Source organism: Haliotis rubra, unplaced genomic scaffold, assembly GCF_003918875.1.
Source record: "Haliotis rubra isolate DU_JTF1 unplaced genomic scaffold, ASM391887v1 Scf277, whole genome shotgun sequence".
Lineage (NCBI taxonomy): Eukaryota > Metazoa > Mollusca > Gastropoda > Lepetellida > Haliotidae > Haliotis > Haliotis rubra.
This window is the reverse complement of record NW_025766858.1, coordinates 939200-963666: the sequence shown is the minus strand read 5'-3', so window position 1 is coordinate 963666 and position 24467 is coordinate 939200. Positions and strand designations below refer to the sequence as shown.

The window sequence follows — 24467 nt, the reverse complement described above, 5'->3', positions numbered from 1 at the left end:
ATGATCCCATGAAAATTCACTAGCCAGTCAGGTCAGTGACTGTGGATATTAACTGGCCCAACTGGATTTTTACTAGCCACGGGCCAGCAGAACAGTGGCTATTTCGCACACTGAAGAGGAGACGACAACATCAAAGCCACAGAGGAGGCAACAACACCACATTCGAAGCCATTGTCATGACCTCAGGGATTTTGGGGCTACAGTTTTATGGTTTATAGATTTTTAACATAACAGTTAGCTTGAGTGGGTTGAAAAATTATGATTGACCTTATATAGTGAGTGAGTGAGTTTAATTTTACGCCATACTCAGCAAAATTGCAGTTATATGGTGTCTGTTAATAATTGAGTCTGGACCAGACAATCTAGTGATTAGATAATGAGCATCGGTCTTTGCAATTGGGATACAATGACATGTGTCAACCAAGTCAGCGAGCCTGACCACCCGATCTCATTAGTCGCCTCTTACGACAAGCATGGGTTACTGAAGAACAATTCAAATACGGATCTTCATGGATGACTTTCTATGGAGCTCAGAAGGATATTTTATTGGTATTAAGTTGTTTTTAGGTTGTTTAGGCAGGTAGATGTTGAGAGACGGGTGCAAATTCTGCTCTTGAAACAAGATTGGTAATCTTTTCACAGTAACATATAAGGGGCTTGTTTCAGAAGGCTACGTTCTCTGGTATTTGGACAACTATGAGATATCAACTGTCCTGCTGAAAGTCAGGTGAAAGTATTCACCCATGTTTGTTTGCATCACTCAAAAGATATTTCAGTGACACTACAACCACCCACGCTTGAATATTGTTCTTGTTTCTACCCACATCATTGGAACCACTTGTAAGTTGTATGTTTTTATATTTCCAGGTTGACACTTTTACCAGAGCAAACTTTTAAGTTTGTGAAACTGTGTTGTACATGTTGCACACTTGTTGTACTGAGACTGTTTAGAACCTGTTGTGTTTCCACCCCATCATCAAGCAAGCCTGTTGATATTACCTGCAATATTCCTGCAATAAAGACACTGCTGAATTTGGACATTAATGTGTTTGGTTCTTTCTTGGGGTGACCATTGAGGGGGAACAACTGTTGCGATAGCGATAGATTATTACGACACTACATACTGTCATTTCCTAATGAATGTATATTTCAAAACAAGCTTGTTTTTCTTGGGGTGACTTTCAGAATATAGATTATTGAAGATAATGAATGTATAGTTTATTAAAATAAAACAAGCTTATGCGGTTCTACCATTTGCAATAGTTTTTTCTCTTTGAATTGTCTTATTTGAAATCATTTCCCTAATGAATGTATAGTTTATATAAAATATAAACAAGCTTGTGTAGTTTCAGTCTCTTTTATTAACTGACAGGAAACTTGAAACCCAGATCAGGTTTGTTTAAGAGGTAACAGGGGCGGATAACTCTAAATGAAAGTGAACGAATCTGGTACTTAATGTATTTTGAGTTTCACATTTATCAATGGAAGTCAGTTACTAAACTATCGATAGTCACACATACTATCGATAGATTTTCGTTTCTACCGTCGATTAATTACTATCGGAGACTCAATAATTGCAATCCATTGATAGTTTGATGCATCGTTACAGCCCTAGTTCTTACTGACCATAGCAGTTATATTGAAATGATAATATTCATTCTGTATGTGTTGCCCATGCATGATCGGAGCTGTTGGGTGGCCTAGAGCATTCGTGACCAACTCGTGTTATTCCGGGACAAGCCGAATAGCGAATTTACGGAAAGGGGTGACGAATGGGCCTAGAAGTTAAAGTAATCGCTCATCATGCTGAAGACCCAGGTCCGATATCCCACATTTTGAGTGCCCCCCCCCCCCCCCCCCATGATATTGCTGGAATAGTGCTAAAAGCTGTGTAAAACCTTACTCACTCACTCCTTGCATAATGCACAAAGAATATGTTCTCTGTTGCTGTTGCATATGGACCAAGATCCTGAGCAAGCTAATCTTTACAATGCATGGTACAAAGCATTCTATATTATCTTCTGGCCCCAAACAAGTATTTTACAAACTTGTTGACAGGGGTTGTAGGTGATAATAAGCCCAAAGCAAGGATATATATTCTAAAGTAAATGCTTTAAATATGACCAACTTTAGACATGTTTCTTCTGTTGTTCAGTACAGACCATACTGTCATGCATTGCAGTAGGTGAGGTCAGCTATCAACTATAAGTGTATTGGTGACATGGTTTCCAACAAAAGTTTAAATCGTTCACTTCTGGATGTACTCAAATCATAGCTCAACCAATTCCAAGTGTAAATTGTGACATTAGACAACAAACAAAACTGAGGGTAAATTAATCGAAACATTGATTCAAGTCAATGTTCAAGCCGAAACACTTTCTCATAATTACTGGCAACAGAATGACATCAGTCATGTGTCATTTCATTCATGACACTGGGTGATGGGTAGTGCTGGTATTGGCATACAAACTGCGATACGATACATCACGATACTAAAATTTTAGTCACGACGATATATTGCCAAAGTATTGTGCAATGAAGCTGCGATACGATCCGAATCCAGATTAAAGGGTCGCGATGCGATACGTATCATGATACTAAAATCCTTAATTCTAACACCAACTATAAAACACCTTAATATCAAAATAAAACCATTTTAAAGTATTTCGTTTAAGTTAAGTTTATACATGGACTTTGTGAATGTTAATAACATGCGAGCGCTATGTCTGTCACAGTTCTTGACGCAAGAATTTCCGAGAAAACGTTTACTTATGAAGGGGAAAATGAGTAAGCATATATTTCAATCATCAAACAAAAGTAAGTATTTTTTCTTGACAGATATCGCGATTCGGCAATATCCAAAGTTAAACATCGATGTATCGTGGCCCATTTGAAGTATCGATTCGGGATATATGAAAATGTAAATGTTTGTATCGATTCACTGTATCGGCGGCCCATGGATCGATGCATCAATGCGTATCGATGAATCGTCAGTAGCCTAGTGGTTAATGCACCCCCACCCATCACTCCAAAGACCTGGGTTAGATTCCCCACATGGGCAGAATGTGTGAAGCTCATTTCTGAAAAGTGGCATAAAACCATACTCACTCACTCACTCACTGCTACCTTGTCATTAGCTTCCCTCCCACATGACATCTATGTTACGACAAAACAGTCATCACACTGGTAAAATGGTATTAACCTACTTGAAGTTTGCTTAGGAGCACCACCTTAAAGGTAAAAGGTTAAATTGTGTTCGTCTGTTGAAATAGTCAAGGACAATGTTGCAGACATTAATGAACAACTGACTTTCATGAGATGGCAAGGGGCCGTTTATAATTTATGGCTAGGGGTAGTGATGATGATTTTTATGGAGAAGCATGTACAATGTGACTGACCCCACCTCCCTAAAATTTATGTACAAAGGATGTGAGCCCCCCCTGCATGTCATGTACAAAATCAATTACCCCCTCTCCCTCCCATACATGTGTACAAAATTGCTGACTCCCCAGAACAAAATTAGTGCCCCTATAACATTCAAAAACAATCATCATCATAGACTGCAATATGTTCTGCAATGAGTGCGCGCTTGCGATGACGCGACTGTCCATTGTAAGTTTAAAAACATGTGAAAACAGTCAGTCAAGAGGCAGTTGGGTTAAAACTGTGTCTATTAGGGATCATGGCTGGACCAACTCCTTGCTGGCACCTGTGAGGCCAGACTGGTACTTGTGATGGTCTCTGCTTCTGTCCACTGTACTGGTAACAGGTTCCATTCCCTGATAGTTCTTGGAAAGAACGAGTTGTGGTGTACTGTGTGTGTTGATCTTTCTTGGTATAACCTGTTCACGCCTCTCATCTTTGAGTCATTTGTCACAGGTACAGGTCTTTGTTGATACCGACTTGGCCATGCTGGATCTTGTATTGCATACAGAGACTATATGGACTCTATGGACTTCATTGATTTCACTGATGCTGGTCCCATAGACAATATTCCAGGTGTCTGACAATGGTGGTGTAGGTTGCCGCTTCAACTGCCTTGTTGTAGTCTTGGAAGTTCCTGCGGAGGAAACCAATAGTCCTGTTTCCTTTGCTGATGGTCTTGGAGATGTGCTCTTTCCATTTTAGGTCGTTTGATACTGTGACGCCCAAGTACTTGCTTGATGTTTCTGTGGCAAGTATGACTCCGTGTAGTTGGTAGTCGAAAGATATAAGTAGTTTTCTGTTGTTTGTTCGAATGTGAAATATGGAGCACTTGAAGCTCGTCTGCCAGGTCCTCTCCCATTCTTCCAGTGCTGATAGATCTTGTAGATTATTGCTGTCCTCAATGCTTTTAATTTGACTTATAGAAGACTATCGTCAGTGTGTTGCATGAGTCCGTAAGGTCGTTTGTGAATACAAGGAAAAGGAGAGGTCCCAGGACTGTCCCTTGAGGTACTCCTGATATCACATCTGCCTGGTCGAATTTGACACTTTCAAGGATGACCTTCTGCTTCCTACCTCCGAGGAATGTTTGGATCCAGGTGTTGGTTCTATCTCTTACTCCGTACTATATCTTAGTTTGTATTGTCTCTTGTGTGGGCCATTCGTCACCACTCGCCCCTTTCCGTAACCCGCTATTCGGCTTGTCCCGGAATAACACGAGTGGGTCACGAATGTTGTGTGGGCCTATCAACCGCCTTCGCAAAGTCCAGGAGGATAACTTATACTTGTTATTCCTTGTGTGGCATTTCATATGCCAAGTGTATTTTAAATATAATGACATACCTGATTTATTTCAATCAAACGTTGAGTTGGATATGAAAAACGTTTAAACGAGCAGACCTGGGAACTCTTAATTTGAATTTGAATCAAATTAGCAGAACCAGGTCATCCAGTTTGAACTTCAACGAAATCCCAATAACTTCGCAATATAGATATAATTTGCATGATGTTTTAACATATTTTACTTCAACACAGTAATCTTTGACTTGCAGGTTGAATAGGTATGTCTTTTCCAAGGTAGATTCAACGTTATTATTAACGTTATGTATTAGATCGATGGTCATTTCTGTTCAATATTTAACAGTTTAGCAAATGTGTGTACGTGCGTGCGTCAGATATCAATGTTTCATTCGTCACAACTCGCCTCTTTCCGTAACCTCTGCATTCGGCTTGTCTCGGCATAACACCAGTTGGTCGACTCCGTAGCTTCCAAGTAGCTTCCGAGAATTACGATGTAATAAGCCTAAAGGACATTCGTGACCCACTCGTGTTATTCCGGGACAAGACGAATAGCGAACCTTCTTGGAGGTTACGGAAAGGGGCGAGTGGTGACGAATGCCTAAAGGAGAGGGGGTTTCTTTGAATACTCGTACCCAATATCTTTAGGATTTCAAGTGTCATTTCGTTATTATATTACCTTTACATTCGAGGTTAAAACAGGTGCGGTGTCCTTGGGATTGACCAATGCTAATTGCATGTGATCTACTTTTAATTATCACCGCTATTAAACATTATCATGTTCGGACGTGACGTAATCAACACGCTGGCTCCCACATATCGTGGATATTAATGTCCGCAGAGCACCCATCTTTTAGCCTCGAGCACAAGAATAGAATCTTCAGATGTTGTAAATCCCAAGGTGTGACGTGATAGCCCGTGGCTTGTAAGTAGGTAGGCCCTAAACAAGTAATCTCCAGAAACTCATTATGAGAACACGACTACACGGTTGTATATGGTTTAACAAGAATGTTAATATCAGAACATAAATACCACTAATTTGCATGACATCTGTAAAACCACTACCACTATATTTTACTTTTTGCTGCAATAATCTTTTATCAATTATTTACAGACAGACAGACAAGTTTATTCAGTAAAAAAGCCACAGACCCACCATACAGTCATATGTATATGGTATTAATAGTCTTTTGTTGTTGTTTTTTGTTTGTTTTTTAAAGAGGAATTCAGATCTTGGTATATTGGAGATACCATTCGGCATGGCGAGACATCAAAACCCAGATAAATTGCCATTCAATGAATATTCTTGTAGCACTGCTTATGGTTGTGCAGAGTTTGTTGGGTTTTTTGGGGGTTTTTTTAAATACTTTATTCATTTCAGCCAGTTTACAAGTATTGCACATTTTCACACTGTTTCATGACATTAGGGGTAGGTTCATTTTCACAATAAACAGCAATTTATTGTTGCAGTTCTTTCGGCCATTTACTTTTACTTTTTTTAATACTGTTGGTGTACTTGGAGATATGCTCTTCAATAGATATAGTGTCCTTAAGGGTTTCACAAAACTTTCAATGTCCAGTACATTTTTTTAGCTGCTAGAAGAGTGTGATTAAGGAACTTGCGTCCGGTATCAATGCCCAACAGTATCTCAAAATCTGAAAAGTTTACATCGATATTACATGTTCTATGTATGTACTGTTTCAGATTATTCCAAAACTCTTTCACATGTACAGGCAACAAAGACATGGATTATACTCTCAGGATCAGACTTACAAATGGGGCAAACATTGCTGTCTACCAAATTTATTATTAGCAATTCTTTTTTTGTAAACACACAGCTATAAATGAAGCTATATTGAAAATCCAGAAGCTTTGTGTCCTTGGTACATTTTCTGTAGGTTGAGAAAATATGTGTCCAAGGGATATCTATGTTAATATGATTTTCCCATTTAGAGCAGGACTTCGGCAAATGATTCTCTGGCAGTTTAGACAATATGTCGTAGAACGTTCGACAACCTTTCACAGGAGAGATCAACCTGAGAGCAGAAATATGTAAGGTCGAATTTGCATCGTTGTGATTCGTATATGGTATGAATAGTTAAGTGCACATGTGTTTAAGTGAAACATTTATAATGCGCTGAAGTACATAATACAGAAAAATACTAACATCGTTTATGATGCAGTAATTATTTGCAACGTATGTTATATTTGGGATTACACTTTCTTAGTAAAGTACAAATTCTAGTACTTGTATGGGTTTTATTCGTACTTTACTAAGAAAGTGTAATCCCAAATATAACATATGTTGCATTTGACCACTTTCTAAATGGCATTGTGTAATCACAGTCATTGTGTTTTCATAATGTTGAAAAAATTGGCATTTGGATCTAAATCAGTCACATATTTCTGAATATATCTTAATCTTAAATCAGAAAAACGTTCACACTTAAGGAGTACATGAATTCATCTTCAATAACATTTTTGTCATTCAGTTTACAAAATAAACATAATCTCTCATTGTAATTATCTTTATTGTATCTTCCAGTTTCAACTGCTAAATTAAGATAGCGAATCTAAATTTCGAATATCATAATTAAAATATCTTTCCACATTTTAAAGTATCTTAAATTAGGAGTAATAAAAACATTTATTACAATTTTGAGTTGAAGTGAATCAACATTGTTTAAGATTATCCGAAAGTCTCTGCTTAAACAAAGATATGAAATAATCAACATTGCTAACATCCTGACTGATCCATGCATGGCCAAAACCATACTCAAATAAAATATTTCTGACACAAGTTGCGCACGTTCTTATCAATTATTTACGCCCCTTTCTGTTTTCCGAGAGGGAATGTTTTAAGTATGCAGTGGGGACAATTTTACAAGTATGTTCCACACTTGAGAGAATACTATTTATTTATATTTTTGCGGTTATATCAGGGTTGCCACGGGTCAGGGAAAAGTCAGGGAAGAAATTATTGCTTCAAGATCAGGGAAAAGTCAGGGAGTTTTGTTACCAGTCAGTGAAAATTGAAGTTTTGGAAAAAAGTCAGGGAAAATTGCCTTTGGTCAGGGAAAACTAGTTCTTTTCAGACTTCACAGAGGCAGCGATTGTATGATTTTGAGTTCCATGTCTGTATTAAATGATTTTATGTATAGAGATTGGTATTATTGACTTTAATTTACTTGTTTTGGCAGTGTCCATTTGTAGACATATTTTGGAATAACTTCCATGGATGGTTGACACAGAAATGTGACCAAATATTCAATCTCAAGCTCTCTGCTGAATTTGTTATGTTTGGGTGTGACTCGAATACTGTCACAGATACTGTTTTTGACCTCTTACTATTAATGGCTAAATTCTTTGTGTATAAGTGTTGGTGTCAAGGGGTAAGAATTTACCCGAAATTATAATTTTCTTCTAATTTTGATCAGAGTAAAATCAAATTGGTCAGGGATACGTCAGGGAAAAGTCAGGGACTTTGAACTTTCGTCATCTGTGGTAACCCTGTAATATACATTCAGATAGACAGCGTTATATCAAGGAAGCGAATGAAAGAGCGTGACTACTTTGGAGCTAAATGTAAACGCAAAGAGTGTATTGTTCACAATATTGATAAGTTACCACAGTTCCTTTGATTGATAACACATATTCAATCATGGCAACAAAAACAACATTGATTTCTGCGTAAAGCGTAATTAATTGTCAAAAAACGCACTATGTTAAACGTAATTAATTGACAAAACCACAATGTAAAGCGTAATTAATTGACAAAAACACACCATGTCAAGCGTATTTCAGCACCAAAAATTATACTTTGTGTGTAAATTAAAATTTAGCTACAAATATACATTAACTATGTAAAGCGTAATGTTTCAACAAAAAGAATATTTATGCGTAGGTAACGCATGCAATATAGCCACAAAAAGCACTGCAAAGCCCACATAAAGTAGTTATCGTCAACATTAAAACCTATAAACACCTTCACTAACCGCAAAGTTGCAATACAATCAACAGTGTCTTTGTCAAACGTCATTTAGCAACAAAGGGAACATCTTTTCTGCGTAAAGCGTAACTTAGTAACAGAAAGAACATTGTCATTCTTATGCGTGATTTAGCAGCTACAATGAGTGAGTGAGTGTAGTTTTACGCCGCTCTACATAGGCTTGACATATCTATTAATATTTGGAATTTTAGCTGCTAAGTGAGTGAGTGAGTGAGTTTGGTTTTACGCCGCTTTTAGCAATATTCCAGCAATATCACGGCAGGGGACACCAGAAATGAGCTTCACACATTGTACCCATGTGGGGAATCGAACCCGAGTCTTCGGCGTGACGAGCGAACGCTTTAACCATCAGGCTACCCCACCGCCCCTTTAGCTGCTAAGGGACTGTTTGGTAGCCTAGTGGTTAAAGCGTTTGTTCGTCATCTAGAAGACCCGGGTCGATTGTCCACCTGGATACACTGTGTGAAGTCCATTTACCGTTTCTGCCGCAGCGATATTGCTGGAATATTGCTAAAAGCGGCGTAGAATTAAACACACTCATTTAGTTTGGAAAAAAGGGAAGACTGCTCCATGATCTGGTGCTCACTATCGCCCAGGGCGCCGTTGTACAAAGCAACTTTAGTGCTACCACAATCGTAAGTCTATGTTAAGGTATGGGAGTTACGGTCACCTTTGCGCTAAGATCTCTTTGTACAACGGCACCCAGAACCATATAAGGTTTCATCGCCTCCATGAGGCCGTGGACAGAGTGCTTGATGTTTCCCTCCCAAGCGGACTGCTTTATAATATAACAAGATATAACAAGAACTTGTACGTTAGCAAACTATATCTGAGTGCTATGCTCAATACTGCGGCATGGTATCAAAGTGGATGTAACACTGTAAAACCGCATCACAACACGTCGCCACGTCAGTTCTGTGAGGTGAGATGAGGTGATATTGGGTGTTACGTCGTGCTTGAGAATATTTCGCTCATATGACGACGTGCATGCGTGTGTATGTGTGTGTGCGGCTGCTTGTACTAGCCCAGACTGAAGCTGGTTTTATAGTGCTAGCCCACTGAGATACCATGCCGCAGCGAAGCATGAATACCCCACTCAGACACATTATACTGACTCCGAGCCGACCAGTCCTTGTTGTACCCATTAATGCCGAGCGCCAGGCAGGGACCAACAAGTACCATATTTTAACGTCTTTTGGTATGACGCGGTCGGGGATCGAACCCGCGACCTTCCGCATTCCGGGCGGACGCTCTAAGCACTACACCACGGAGGCGGTCGTCAGTTCTGTGATATTGAGGGTCGATGGGGGTAGCCTGGCGGTTAAAGCGTCCGCTCGGCACGACAAAGAGCCGGGTTCAATTTCCCACATGGGTACAATGTGTAAAGCCCCCCGCCATGATTTGGTGGAATATTAAAAAGCGGCGTAAAAAATATACTCACTCACTATAATATTTAAAACGACGTTACGTAACATTTCTGAAATAGATATATCGGAAGTCGAGTTTTCAGTGGGGTGTAACCCTATATGGGTCAGTTTGGCCGGACTTCGCCAGCTCGGCGCTTGTGAAAGGTACACGATGACCCACGAGCCCCCAAGCTATATCGTCACTAGGTCCCCTTGGTACATTCAAAGCGGCCATCTTATCTCGTTGTCACTCTCCGCCAAAGTGATTGATGTCGAAAGGACACTTTAGAAAAACGCTGCTAAATCTTTGGTTTCAAGGAAGTTGTATGATTATTGTCCGTGTACAACCTGGCACAATTAACACGTGAAATAAAAGTAATAATAGGTTGAATATTAAAAACCCCGCTGTTTTGTTAATTGCATGCATGGAAGCTGTTGTTTTTAGCAAGAAGATGAAAATTAAATGGGTAAAATAACTAAAAAATGTTTTGTTTCATCGAGATTAAGAATTTCATTGTTGATAAAGTGTTTTATACATGCCTTGACAAAGGTTTATTACAAAGCACAATGTGAACATCTTTTCCTCTGAATTGGTCGACAGACCAGTATCCATAATAGTTTGGTTCATCGCATAAATTTTATTTCTTAATTTGATCATTTGTGTTCTATTGAAGTAACACGATAATATGAAATAAGGTAAAGTTAAAAGGATAACATATTCACCCTATTTTAATCAGATACAGTAAATGATGATACAAATCACTAACAACTAACTGCAGAATGGTGCATTTCGGTCTACCGTTGTAGACAGGTAGCACGTTCTTCCTTCAATCTCTGACATATATACAGTTTACCCCTCAATTACATACAACGTTTAAGATTCTAAAATATCTAATCAAACAAGAATTAATTTCATTAATGATTGATAGGTATCCAATATAATCAATCACGACGTGCCAAGATCAGCCAATGAGAGATCATGATGGGCTTGAGCCGGATGTCCTATCCTAGTCGCCCGTGGTACTACTTCATAGAGAGGGTCTCCATGTTTCGGGAAGCAGACGCCTCTTCGCCATCGACACCTGCATGGCATTTGGAATCAAAACTTACATTTGAGACGTTTGCTGTTGAATAGGAATCACTACCTTCTGGAATTCACCCCACAAAAAAATGAGTAAAACTTGTGAGAAGATCGGAATTTTCAAGTTTACAACAATGTTGTTGTTGGGCGTACTTGCCCATATGGTTTCTGTAGTTTATTCATTTTCGGATGGTGCAGCTTTGACGGCAGGCAACAACCGGAATATGTACTGCGGTCGTCTGCCGAGAGACAGAATGCCAGTTCATATGACATGTGGCGGACCTTGTCCACTGCAACAACAACCAGCGCCGTTTCGCTTGGAGGTTTATGCCAATACGTACGGGGACGACATGGTGAGAGGTGAGTGTTTATATGTTGTATTCGTCATCTTCTGATATGGTACATGACATGGACCCATTCAAATTCTAGCGTCTAATTCAGTCCCAATCAAATGGTATGCAGCCATTTCTGGTGTCCCACGCCGTGAAATAGCTGGAATATTGCTAAAAGCGGCGTAAACCCTCACTCACTCACTCACCAATCAAATGACCCCACGAGTAATACATTGGTCCTGCGGCGATGGGGTAGCCATGTGGTTAAAGCGTTCGTTCGTCACGGGTTCAATTCCCCACAAGGACAATGTGCTCAGCCCATTCCTCGTGTCCCCCGCCGTTATACTGCAGGAATATTGCTAAAAGCGGCGTAAAACTAAACTCACTCACTCACCCAAATTAAATTGGAAGTAATGAATCTTCAGTGATACTACTATAAATCTGAAAACATAGTAAATTTTAAGAGAATTCCAGTTTGTGAATTGCGACTTCAGGTAAAAATACAAGTAAATTCAATCCAGAATTTTAATGATAAAGTTGGGTTTAAATATGGAGTGTAACCAATGCAATATTGTTTACGATTCGGGCACTTATTGTTGCATAAAAATAATATTGAGTGAGGTTAGTTTTACGCCGCTTTTAGCAATATTCCAGCAATATCACAGCGGGGACACTAGAAATGGGCTTCACACATTGTATCCACGGTGGGGAATCGAACCCGGGTCTTCGGTGTGACGAGCGAACGCTTCAACCACTAGGCTACCGCACCTCCCTACATAACAAATACAATCCATCGTCATGGGATTTTGGGGGTTTGTACAACACGAGTCGCTCATGGATGATTTTAAATTCTGTAAGTGTGAGATGATATATGCATGCATATTCAAGTGGGGAAATGGATGGATATTCAATCGGTTAAGTTGGAAGATAGTTTTCGTTGTTTTTTTAAGATATTTATATTCGTATGAGAATAAGTATAAATACTTTTCATAAAAACGCAAAGTGACATTTTGCCTTACTGTGAAAGAGATGTAATCGAATTTCTTTTAAAAAAATAATCCCTTTCGGGCAAAAGAAAGGATACAATAATAATGATAAACTGAATTTGACTAAAATGATACAAACTTTATCAGCACATGACCGAAAACCTCAGGTCCCAAACACAACTATAATTATCTGTATCAAGTACATGCACATCGGGCAACACTTTCTTGTGTATTTCAATATTGCCACTGTGAATAGGGGCGGTGGGCATTCGTGACCCACTCGTGTTATTCCGGGACAAGCCCTCTTCTTGGAGGTTGCGGAAAGGGGCGAGTGGTGACAAATGGGGCGGTGGGGTAGCCTTGTGGTTAAAGTGTTCGCTCGTCACGCCGAAGAGCTGGGTTCGATTCCCCACATCGGTAGTGTTTGTGAAGCCCATTTCTGATATTGCATGAACATTGCTAAAAGCGGCCTAAAACACTCTCTCACTGTCAAACACAAGTGTATTTATTTCTTGTTATCTCTTATATTTAGTTATATGTTATTACTTCTATATTGCACATATACTGTTACTATGTGGTCATTTTACTTGGGTGAAAACAGGACTAAATAGTTTTCATTATTATTAATATTATTGAATTCGACATAAAATGGGCAACAGTGCTAAAAATGCGATATTTTGCATGTGGCGAAACATGTGAAATTCCGTGTTGAAAAGCTAACCGAAAGAATACGAATCAGACAGTTCTCATACTGTACAGTTCAACCAGTGCAGAACTTTGTTAACATTTTACACCTATCCAGCATTATAATATTTACGGTATTACAGGTCGCAATGACCGATGTACTACTGTGCGGTGTCTGACTGTAAAAGGGGGTAGCCTAGTGGTCAAAGTGTTCGCTCGCCACGCCAAAGACCCGGGTTCGATTCCCCACATTGGTACAACGTGTGAAGCCCATTTCTGGTGTCTCCCGCCGTGATATTAGTGGAATATTTTTAAAAACGGCGTAAAACTAAACTCAATCACCCAGGCTGTAAAAACTTACTTTTTAAGGCAAATTGAGTGAGTGAGTGAGTTCAGTGTTAGGCCGCACTCACCAACCCAACTCACTCACTCCAGCTATATGGCAGCGGTCTGTAAATAATCAAGTATGGACCAGACAATCCAGTAATCAACAGCATGGCATCGATCTACGCAACTGGGATACGATGACATGTGTCGACCAAGTTAGCGATCCAGACCACCCGATCCCGTTACGATCCTCTTACGACAAGAGAAGTTGCTGAAGATCAGTTCTAAAGGCAAATTGTCTGATTAGTTAGTGCTACTGGTACAACACGCTTAACCTTTTTCGCGAACACCTGGTGTCATCACTGTTTTTCAGATCCGTGAGGGGCGGATGGGTAGCCTAGTGGTTAAAGCGTTGGCTCGTCACGCCGAAGACCCGGGTTCGAATCCCCACATTGGTACAATGTGTGAAGCCCATTTCTGGTGTCCCCCGCCGCGATGTTGCTGGAATATTGCTAAAAGCGGCCTAAAACCAAAACTCAGTCAGTCAGTCAGATCCGGGTTAGAATTGGTCTCAGCAACCCTTTCTTGTAAAGGCGACTAACTGGCTCGTTGACGTGACTGACACGTCATTGTATCCCAAATGCGTGGATCGATGCTCATGCTGTTGATCACTGGGTTGTCTGGTCCACAGTTTATTATTTACAGACCGCTGCCAAATAGCTGGAATATTGCTGAGTGCGGCGTTAACCAATAAACAAACAAAAGAAAGCCGTTTACACGGAGTGTCATCTGTTTTTGCTGATAGTGTAATACCGTAATGCCCCGGGAACCAGGCTGGACTGGGTACTGTTTTGTGCTAACGTTACATATTTTTTTTTCGTTCCAGTTGAATTAATAGGACTTGCTCCTATAGCAGGCTTTGTGATATCAGCGCTGGGGAACGAATCAAACGTCGTGGGAACTTGGGAAGATTCCGCCGACGGATCATTTACCGTGGAAACGTGTAGTTTCCAGAGCTTCAACGAGGGCTTCTCGGCCTTTCACACCCGGGCCGTGCGCCCAAGAACTGGAGTCCGTCTCCTGTGGAACGGAAGGGAGAGAAACTATGGAGACGTCCAGTTTATGTAAGTCGACGTAACAACAAGCAGGTCATAAAGATGCTGGGAACAGCCTAAAGATGCTTATATGACCATCTACAGAAAGATAAGAGGCTTGCATGGCCTACTTTTGAATGCATACATGACCTATATTATGGCCTTCAATAGAAAGCCAAAGAGGCTTAGGTGTCCTCGATAATGCCAAAGAGGCCTACATTGCCTTCTATATAACCCCAAAGTGGCTTATGTGGCGTCTATTGGGTGCATGCTTACATGCCTATATAATGCTTTAGAGTCTTACATGGCCTTCTATAGAAAGCCAAAGATGCTTGCATGGCCCACTTTTGAATGCATACATGTCCTATATAATGCTCTAGAGACGAACGTGGCCTTCTATAGAAAACCAAAGAGGCCACACAAATAATACCTAAGAGGCTCACATTGATCTCTGTAAAGCACCAAAGAGGCTTTAACGGAATATATAGCTGCCAAGGTGAGGTGAGGTGAAATTGGGTTTAACGTCGTGCTTGAGAATATTTCGCTCATATGACGACGTGCATGCGTGTGTATGTGTGTGTGCGGCTGCTTGTACTTGCCGAGACTTAAGCTGGTTTTATAGTGCTAGCCCACTGAGATACCATGCCGCAGTGAAGCATGAATACCCCACTCAGACACATTATAGCTGCCAAGGGCGTAAATGGCCCATATATTTTATACAAATCAAAAGAAGCTTATATGGCCCAGATAGTGCCAAAGAGGCTTACATTGCTTTCCATAGAATGTAACAGGGCAAACACTGGCTTCAAGAATGCCAAAGAGGCTCTTTTGCCTTCTATATAATGCCTCATACAGGTTCACATAGCTTAAGGGGCCGTGGGGTAGCTTTGTGGTTATAGCGTTGACTCGTCACACCGAAAATCCGGGTTCGATTCCCCTCATTGGCACAATGTGTGAAGCCCATTTCTGGTGTCCCCCGCCGTGATATTGCTGGAATATTGCTAAAAGCAGCGTAAAACTAAACTCACTCACAAAGTTTAAAAATGCAAACATGGCTTTTCATTGTTACAAATATTGTACACAAACATATTAGGTACACTATTTATTTAATCGCATTATTTCATTGTGTTTCAGTGCATGGGTTGTTCTTGATCAGTCGACCTTTTGGCGTCTTGAGTCACACTGGCTGACTAGTGAAAAATCAGGTATGTAACGAAATAATACATTTTGCTTGTGTATAATATGCTTTAAAAAGCTGTCTAATCCGATCTTAAAATCATTCGTTTTCTCTTATCACCATCTTTAAAGGAGATACCTATCACAATTTGTGTAATTTTGTGTGGTCCAAATGTGATTGAATTGCTTATCCAATAATCCAAATATCCTGTTCTTTTCAGCCGTTGAAAACATAAATATTGGAGACCATTACTACCAAATTGTGAAGGAGATATTCGGAGTTCAACCGGTTTTCGGTAAGGAAGATAATAGTGTCTCCTTCGTGTCAGAAAACGCGGAACTCGAGGGCAATGAAACTTTGGCAGCAAACCAAACTCTTCTTTCTGTTAATGGAACAGTCAACGGCACGTATATGACAGACGACGGCGAGTTGGTGCCCACTCTGGAGGCCTTCGAGGCAGGCTTCATGAAGAGACTGGAGGGAGGGTTTAATCTTGATAGTCCCTTTGCTACTTTTGAAAGAGAAACATTAACTGCGGCAGATTTTGATGTACAGGAATTGGATGATAGTCATTTCGATGCGTTTAATGGAGCGCCGACTCCTTCTGATACGGCTTCTGTTGCTGCAACGAATCCTTTTGACATGTTTAACGGCGGAAACAATCCCTTTGCTAATCCTTTCGCAAGTCCGTTTGGTCCATTTGGCCCCAATGGTAACAATCCATTTGGTCAAAACATGTTTGGTCAGAACAATGGACAATTTGGCCCGGGTGGATTCGGTGGTCAGCAAGGACAGGGAGGACAAGGAATGCCAGGTGGTTTTGGAGGACAAGGAGGACCTGGTGGTTTTGGAGGACAAGGAGGACCCGGTGGTTTCGGAGGACAAGGAGGACCCGGTGGTTTCGGAGGACAAGGAGGACCTGGTGGTTTTGGAGGACAAGGGATGCCTGGTTTCGGGGGACAAGGAGGACCTGGTGGTTTTGGAGGACAAGGAGGACCTGGTGGTTTCGGAGGACAAGGGATGCCTGGTTTCGGAGGACCTGGTGGGTTCGGAGGGCAAGGACAGGGTATGCCTGGAGGTTTTGGAGGACAAGGAGGACCTGGTGGTTTCGGAGGGCAAGGAGGACCTGGTGGGTTCGGAGGGCAAGGACAGGGTATGCCTGGAGGTTTTGGAGGACAAGGAGGACCTGGTGGCTTCGGAGGGCAAGGAGGACCTGGTGGGTTCGGAGGGCAAGGACAGGGTATGCCTGGAGGTTTTGGAGGACAAGGAGGACCTGGTGGTTTCGGAGGACCAACAGGACCTGGAGGGTTTGGAGGACCAGGAGGTTTTGGTGGCCAAGGAGGACAAGGAGGTCCACCCGGATTTGGCGGTCAAGGTGGCCCAATGTTTGGCGGTAGGGCACAGGGTGGCATGCCAGGTGGTCCAGGACAAGGAGGGATGTTTGGAGGCATGGGTGGTCAAGGTGGAATGGGAGGGGCGTTCGGAGGTATGGGTGGAGCAGGACAAGGTGGATTTGGTGGCATGCCTGGTGGTATGGGAGGATTAGGAGGTGGTCTGGGTGGTGCTGGTGGTATGGGAGGATTAGGAGGTGGTTTGGGTGGTGCTGGTGGTATGAGAGGTGGTTTAGGTGGAGCTGGTGGTATGGGAGGATTAGGCGGGGGGTTGGGTGGTGCTGGTGGAATGGGAGGTGGATTGGGAGGATTAGGCGGTGGTATGGGTGGTGCAGGTGGTTTAGCAAGAGGTGGTGGGAGTGGTACAAGAGGTTCAGTTTTCTCCCTCTTGGGCAAAAAGTAAGCACCGATGAACTATTAACTCGGGCTGTAAAACCTCCGTGACACATTCATCGAAGAATGCGCCCCAGCTCCTACTGAAACGCAATAACAACGCTTTGATAAGAGATTGTTGCTGATATCTCACAGGAAGATTATCTCTTATGTGCCTCAACAATAGTCTACTCACCATTCTTGATTACCTAAGTGAGATTGTGACAAATAGATCTGTATCCATTCGCTGTCATTAGTTCCGGAAGTGACGTCACTACATTCTTCGCTCCTCTCCCAAACCTACTCTCGCTCGAGTAATTTCATTTTCAGTGTCGTGCTAATCTAATACTCAAAACGAAGCTATGGTAGCGAATGGATCCATGCTATACTGAACACAAAAGTGAGCTGTCACGGGTATTTATGTATATTTATTATGAAATTGTGTCAGTCATTCATCAATGCACAGAAATTTATTTGGGTGTATGAACTTGATATGTATAAATTGTCCAACCATTCATATTTTATACCATGGTAATTTCGTTACCTGGGGCCTAGTGGTTAAAGCGTTCGCTCGTCACGCCGAAGACCCTGGTTCGATTAAACGCATGGGCACAATGTGTAAAGCCCATTTCTGGTGTCCACCGCCGTAATATAGCTGAAATATTGCTAAAAGCGGCGTAAAACTAAACTCACTCACTTCATTACAGAGGAATCTTCTGATGTACATGGTACATTTCAACATATACTCATGCCAATAATGGTTGTCACCCCCTTCAATTTTTGTAATCGGAGGGGGGGTGGGGTGTGAGGTATATGTGGGGTTGAGGGGTGACAACCATTATTGGCATGATTAATTAACAATGTATATAGCAGTTCATAGAGGAGGATTTGTGAATATGTTATAAGAAAACTAAGGAATACATCAGTAACTGGTTTTAGTAGAGGTTATGTGAAATCACTTGGGTTTTGACCAAATATTCGGGGTGTGCGGGGTTAAGGAAATATATATTCAGTCGCTCATTCGTATTTCGGCTCTGGTTACCAGAGCCTAGATTTTCGAAGCTCTCTTAGTTAGTTAGTTAGTGTTAATGTATGGCACTTACGACTATCTTAGCGCTAAGAGAGCTTCGAAAATCTAGGCCCTGGTCTTTAGATGCAGGTGCCCTCGTAACGTATCGAAGTAAGAACTATGATTGATTAAAGTTGGCCAACTTATTTGCTGCCATTATTCATCTTCGATTAAGATCAGTGTGTGTTTTATGTCAATATCATTTGGATAGGTGGATCGTAATTTGGGGAAATGTTTTTTTGCTGGAAGTGTTTCTGTTGCTCAAATGTGATGATCAATATATAATTTTAATGCATACATAAATCTAACTATTTTCTGTTGGGATGGGTGTGTCTGGTTTGAACTTGAAATCAGGCCAACAACGCCATCTGGTGGTCTGCTGTTTATACATTTTGCATAAAACACTAAACGTTATATCAAAAAATGTGTAATATCAGATCTTTAGTGTCTTCAACGGGCCCTATATGGGCGATGGAGTAGCCTACTGGTTAAAGCGCCGAAGATCGAGGTTCGATTCCTCACATGGGTACAATGCGTGAAGCCCATTTACGGTGTCCCCCGCCGTGATATTGCTGGAATATTGCTAAAAGCGGCACAAAACCTTACTCACTCACTTAGGGGCGGTGGGGTAGCCGAGTGGTTGAGGCGTTCGCTTCTCACGCCGAAGACCCAGATTCGTTTACATACAGGCGTACAATGTGTGAAGCCCATTTATGGTGTCCCCCGCCGTAACATTGCTGGAATATTGCTGAAGGCGTTAAGCTAAACCCACTCACTCACTTATCTCCGTTTTGTTATGGCAATATCACCGAGATATGGTATCGTTACAGTTTACATGCATTAAACAACGGTTATAACGATGTCAAAGGAAAATATAACTTCGTAATACACGGAGTTCGTTGTACGCCTTTCTACTAAGATATTCAGCAATTGGTCAGGACCTAAAACAGTTCGTCATTTCCGTCATGTCGGAATAACCGAGTTCGTTTTATACTTAGCTTACTGTACATCCCATGAAAGCCAATGTGGACTCTAACATCAGGAAATCGTTTTTTTCTGAGACATTGGGAGCAGTGTGCGAAATAATTTCCAAATTTTGTTAGCCAGGCGCGTTAGCTTGGCCTGAAAGTTACTAGCCCACAAAATAATGCATTAGCCCGAAATTTGAAAGAAGGTACGCATTTCATCGTTAAGCTGCTAATATGATGAACGTTTCTATCAGGCCATAATCTTGCATGATTTAAAGTGTATTAATTTAACAAGTCGGAGAGAGTGATATATATTTACTAAATGACCCCATGAAAATTCACTAGCCAGTCGGGCCAGTTACTAGCCACGGGATAGCTATTTCGCACACTGATTGGGAGCTTCGCTGTATAATTCCGGAATACCGGAATCTACACTATCAATAAAAATGTAATGAGAACATTTTGGACCCATTACATCTGCCAATTTCCAAGCTCGGACAAACTGTATATGTTTAAAATATTTCTAATGATTTTTGTCATTTTTTTTTTTATGATTTCAAATTTGGGATTTCAGACATCAGATCCAAAATTGTAACTAAATTGTGTCTTAAGAAATCACGAACTCTTCCACTATGATGATACCTCTGACAAATTGTACAGCTGTTAGACATTATTAAGTGTGATATATTTTGTACTTGTGTCTAAGAAATAATTGTATGATTCTCTATTGTTGTTTAGCCGAGAATATGAGAGCCTGTTTGTAACCAGTTGAAAATGTAAGCTATGTATTGAAGAGATCACATCGGCATTTGGAAGAAATAAACTTAGTTATAATAAAATTTCTGTCTTTTTATTTTTAAGCAGACAGACAGACGGTCTTTAAGTAATCTAGTTTGGACAAGATGATCCAGTGATTACCAGCATGAGCATCGATCTACGCATTTCGGATTCGATGTCATGTGTCAGCCAGGTCAACGAGCCTGACCACCCGATTCCGTTAGTCGCCTCTTACGACAAGCATGGATTGCTGAAGATCAATTCTTTCAAGGATCTTCACGGGATATGCACACACACGCACGCACACATACTTATACATACATACATACATACATACATACGCACATAAATCATACATACGGTAGCAGTGGAAAATCTAAGTTTCTCAATATATCCATTTAATTATTTCATTGTATTTAAAACTTGGCTTGATTGTGACATGCTGTATCATTGTAACCCATGGGCGATGGGGTAGCCTAGTGGTTAAAGCGTTCGCTCGTCACGCCGAAGAATCCGGTTCGGTTACCCACATGGCATTCTCTTCCCACAGAGGTTACTTGTCATATCTTCCTACGAACCTCTGTTCTAATACGGCCATATTTCCCGGTTCTCGTAAAATCCCCTAGCGGCAAAAGATCGCAACACAAATTATCTCCCTTCTTTCTATCCAATCAGAACACGTGTTACATCGACTTAGATTCAACTTGACTAACACAAGCAAATGTGAGGCCACAAACATCCCCCATCTGCCGGGGACTTGTGTTGAAGTTACACACAAGACGTTTAATGGCTAGCTTGTCCGTTGTCAACGAGGGCGATGGAGGACGCCACTGATCCGCCATAACTTGACTGAGTTCTGTCTACAAGAAACGTTTGCGCATCGCGCAGGGGAAGAAGTTTAGTTTTCTCGAAGCATACGGAAATTACCGAGGCCTTGCGAATGATCACTTTTGAAACAACGTCGCTGATTGCACAACTAAATCTGATTGCCTCCAATCACGAGTCTTGAACGCTCACACCATGAAAGGGCCGTATTAGAACAGAGGTTACGTAGGAAGATATGACAGGAGTAACCTCTGTGGGAAAAGAATGCCCACATGGGTACAATGTGTGGATCCCATTTCTGGTGCCCCCGCCGTGATATTGCTGGAATGCTAAGAGCGGCGTAAAACTAAACTCACTCACACCTAGCTGTGAGTCCTGCACTCATATAATCCCTGAATGCGCTGTGAACGTTGTAAATACTAACCTTGACCATGTGCTTTTACCAAGGGACATCACTCCCAATGATAACATTAAAATCTTAATTTGGACTGATTGTCCCGAAAACGGAAGAATGACGGTTATGTAAGCGACAGAACACGTCCGTAAAAGAAACCTTTCAGAAAATATTTAGTCTCCAGTAGACGTAATTTATGGATGTTTTGTGAATGGATGCAATTTATATTTTTATTTTGTGGTATATGATTATATGGTTATTATAAAGTGTTCACTCCATAGCCTGTATCAGCTTCGGGTAGGACGTTGGGGGTAGTCTCGTGGTAAAAGCGTTCGCTCGTCCAACCGAAGATATTGCTGATGCTAATGCGTTTTATGGAAACAATGTTATCCATTAAAATTGGAAAGAGGTCCAAGTGACTTGGGAGATTCTGAACTTGACCTGAACAAAAAATTTAATTTGCTTTATTTAGGGATTTTACATTTCAAGAGAGGCCATTATTGTATGGTCTCTGGTTACAGTAAGGGCTGCGTGGAACGGAAAACAATATGGATCGTGAAACAGATTACTGCCGGTAGAACAGGACACGACTTCCCTTGTCAGTAAAACCTGATTTTCTGTGATCAACTGATACAATCATTTCGATTTTTCCTTTTTCGCCCAATGTTATCGGTTTCGACGGATAACGGTGACTGGTTGTTGTCTATTGTTGATGTCTGTTGATCGCCATCAGGTCATATTTCTGATTCATTTTATTCGCAATAAACAATCGATATTCCCAGTGTTCAGTATGTTACACGACAACTAGCGATTTATCCGAAACAGCTGGTGTCAAATATAATATATACAGTGTGTGTATCTGATAATGTCAACCTGCTTATAATATAATGGTTGATAAAGGGACTGGTTTTAGTCAAAGTGAATAGTTCAGAAATCTCCGAATCTGTTTGACGTAGAATAGTCCAAGAGGGTCTATATATGTTTAGTCTTTGTTGTGACACGTGACTTCCTGGAATTCAGTATGAATATAGAATGTCTGTCAAGTCATAATATTAATTATTTCCACAGCGTCGCATTTAACCTTGATCATTCAAGGTTACGACTGACGATTATGGGGCATCAATAAGTTTATTATCTTGCTTTTGCTTGTTGTTTAACGCCGCACCCGGCAATATTCCAGCTATATGGCGGCCGTCTGGACCAGACAACCCAATGATCAACAGCATGAGTATCGATCTACGCAAGTGGGATATGATGACGGGTGTCAACCAAGTGAGCGAGCCGGACCACCCGATCCCGTTAGTCGCTTCTGACGACAAGCATGGGTTGCTGAAGACCAATTCTAACCCGGGTGTTGATTGGTCTAACATCTTGCCACTTAAAGGTGGTTGATGGACATACAATATCACAACCGAGTGGTTATTGCAGGTTGTTGACCTCATTTATTCAGATTGGAACCCGAGAAGATCTCACGAAATCCTAATCACAGTGGATTAGTGATTTGGCTGAACATGTGGCATTGTGAGTGAGCGAGTGAGTTAAGTTTAACGCCGCGTTTTGCAATTCTCCAGCAATATCACGGCGGGGACACCAGATATGGGCTTCACACATTGTACTGATGGGGAATCGAACCCGGGTCTTTGGCGTGACGAGCCAACGCTTTAACCACTGTGCTACCCCTCCGCCCCTGTAACATTGTGCAAAGATAGCGTGGTGGTTGATCGTGTTGTCACACTCTGGTTTACTTAGAGTCCCAAGTAAAAGAAAGTACACACCTATGTTTGATGGTGTAAACACAGAAGAACAGGTTATTCGATGGCGATGGATCTGATACCGGAACCATAGTTGTGTTTAGGGACCTTTCCAGTTTTTAAGCGACTGTTTTTAGCTTTCAACGTTGTTTTTCGTTGTTGTCAAATCCAGATTCAAGTGTAAACTTTCTTTCGATTGACAGTATATATGTGGTCAGAGCGGATTTTGTGATTAAGCCGGAATGTTGCGGACTGTTGCGTAAACATTCACTTACTCACTCTGGCAGCCAAGAAAACAATGACACTGCGGTGCCAAGATCCGCTGACCACGGGTTCGAGTCCCTGATGATATTGGTCTGTTTAGATATTCATGTTAGCTATTTTCACTATTCTTGGAACGTCACTGTGCTCATAATTAAATTTGTGGTTTCACTGAAGTGTTTACAGCCTACAATCTGAGTCACCTTCCTCACGTGGCACACAGTAACGCATACGTCGTCATTTAACTGAAATACTTTCGAATACTTTGAGTGAGTGAGTTGGGTTTTACGCCTCTTTTTGCAATATCCCACTGACTGAGTTTAGTTTTACGCCGCTTTTAGCAATTTCCAGCAATATCACGGCGGGGGACACCAGAAATGGGCTTCACAAATTGTACCCATGTGGGGAATCGAACCCGAGCCTTCAGCGTGATGAGCGAACGCTCTAGCCACAAGGCTACCCGACCTCCCTGAAGATACTTTGCCCCAACTTACTTTTTGTACATTGGACTACAGAGCAGTTTACGCAGTTTATATCGTGTACCTTTCTTTGAAAATAGCTTTAAAATAATTTGTACATAAAATTATCAATTTTGAAAAATTTGTTGGTGGATTCAGCTGAAAAAGTAATATACGAATATGTTGTTTTTTTACGCCTTCAGGACAACTCATGTCGATTTTTTCACTTGCAATGGTACATAATCTATTCGATCCACACATATATATAAACGTATATAGATATAAACGTCAATGGTAAAATGATAAATTAAAAAATAAAGTCAAGATCCTAACTGGGTGATAAAATCGTATATAAAAATAAACTGAAAACGAAGCGTTTTCC

At 41.1% G+C, this 24467-nt stretch overlaps 1 long non-coding RNA gene across 1 annotated transcript; it reads right to left on the bottom strand.

Moving 5' to 3' along the window:
• Window positions 1-105: 105 nt before the first annotated feature.
• On the bottom strand, window positions 106-23969 carry LOC124280965. The gene is made up of 2 exons (XR_006899801.1): window positions 23939-23969; window positions 106-267 (listed from the first exon to the last, which is right to left on the bottom strand). It is a non-coding gene; the product is annotated as an uncharacterized LOC124280965 (long non-coding RNA).
• Between the last annotated feature and the right edge of the window lie 498 nt (window positions 23970-24467).